The sequence below is a fragment of the Asparagus officinalis genome, chromosome 3 (genome assembly GCF_001876935.1).
Source record: "Asparagus officinalis chromosome 3, Aspof.V1, whole genome shotgun sequence".
Lineage (NCBI taxonomy): Eukaryota > Viridiplantae > Streptophyta > Magnoliopsida > Asparagales > Asparagaceae > Asparagus > Asparagus officinalis.
Window position 1 is genome coordinate 105,883,617 of NC_033796.1, and position 2,128 is coordinate 105,885,744.

A 2,128-nucleotide genomic window follows, 5' to 3' on the forward strand; every position below is an offset into this window, starting at 1 on the left:
ATGGTATTTGTTGACTTTAATTGTAAGAGTTTGTCTTCACGACAATACTCACCGAGGTGTATGAAATATTATATTCTATTAATTATAATTAAAATTTGTTTTCCTTCTCAATAATTATTTATTTAATGGTATTTGTTGACTTTAATTGTAAGAGTTTGTCTTCACGACAATACTCACCGAGGTGTATGAAATATTATATTCTATTAATTATAATTAAAATTTGTTTTCCTTCTCAATAATTATTTATTTAAATAATATGCTGATTATATTATTTTTATAATTCATATGCATGCAAATTAGTTTCAATCTAATAATTTATTTTATTAGTTAAAAAGCAGAAAATTAAAAAATTTAAGGCTTTGTCGGACCTGTTTGGCCCGACGTAAATCTCAGCAGGTCGGGCCAGCGGGTCGAGTCTGGGAAGCACTTGAATCCAAACAACCGGGCTCAAACTCAAACCTGTATAATCTGGGCCCAAGAAGGCCCAGCCAGTCCAAGCTCATTCGCTTAGCCTGAATCCAGCCCATGGCTGAGTCTAGGTGTGATGAGGTGAATGATATCTAGACTCAGATGACTAATTACCTCTATTACGCTTATATAAAAGTACCTTTAGCTCGCGCGAATTGCAACTCGCGTGAGCCCAGGTAGGGGGTGGGACCCACAACAGCTATGGGCCCTATCCTAGCTCACACGAGTTGCAACTCGTGCAAGCCAAATAGCAATATTCTAAGCTTATTCTTCATAATCAACGAGAACATAAATTTTTCTTCTCTCTTACATTTCAACATGGTATCAGAGCAAGTTCTCGAATCTAAGAATCTTCAATCTTTCTTACTCCTCACTGCTGCTGCCTTGGGGACTCTCCACAAACACTCCTGCCCGTTAAATAAATTATCGTCGCACCCTGCACCTCCCTCCATCTAAGAAGGGTGTTGCCATTGTGCTTGTTCCTCTTTGGTTATTGGACGCTTTACTATTTCCCTACCTATGTACTGGTTGTTTACTTACCGGGATATTTGGCACGTGTTGATTTGGTGCTTGGAGATTTGTTGAGATCGATGGCCCAAAAATTGGTATGCTTTGATTTCACCTACAGGTGTTTGATCTGCTGCTACTCTCGGCTATCAAAATTTTTATAGGGATATCCTTCAATTCTTCGACTCGGCTTAAATTTTTCCTTTGGATCCTGACTAATCATTTGCCGTCCTCTCTCGTCTTATTGCCTACCTCATCTCCGGATATTGGCATTGCTTTTTATCAAAATGGGTTGTTTGTAATTTTCATATTGACCTTGAGGGATAACGCTTGTCACTACAAATTGTGGGGTAATAATTCCTTTACGTAGTTAAGTGAAAAATTAAAGTGTTATGGTGAATTTCTAAATTTTTTATCAAAAATTTTGTGAGCGTGGTGCGAAATGATTAAAGTTGTCAGAGGTGTAATGAAACTATCACTACAAGAAATCTGGTATTTAAGACCAAAATTAGTGAAGGGGCCTGTTGACCGTCATTAATATGTATATAATAACGACAGGTTTAAAGCCCTTCAACGAGTTATCATAATTAGTAGAGTAATGATGTGAGATGAGATAACAGTTTTCTGGTCCCTTCGTTGATTTGATCCTAATAACGTCGTTATTGGATCTCCTTAAAGATGAAGGTGTAAAACCCCATAAACTTTTATAATGAATCTGTGTAAATTATTATTAATAGATAATTCTTTTGTGATAAATAATCATATATATGTTAGATGAATGTGATTATCAGTGTCTGGGAACCAAACAAGTGTTTATATGTGAGAGAAATTGAGTGGTTTGAGCATCATGTTGTAAATCAAGCTAGACAGGCAGTTTTCTTCTGAGCGGTCGACCGCAGTGGATGTGGCGGTCGACCACACAACGGTCATGCACTCAGGAAACCTTTTTCCTGTTGTGCAGTCGACCAAACTGGGCGCAACGGTCGACCGCCCAACAGGCAGAGAGTTTTCTGGGTTCGGGTCTCAACAGGTTTCGGGTCGGATTGTGGGGTTAATATATATGCTAATGAACCCAAGAGAGCCCTCTTTTCATCTGAAATCAGAAACCCTAGCTCCTCTCTCCCCTCAAACCCTAGTTCTCATTTCTTGGTGA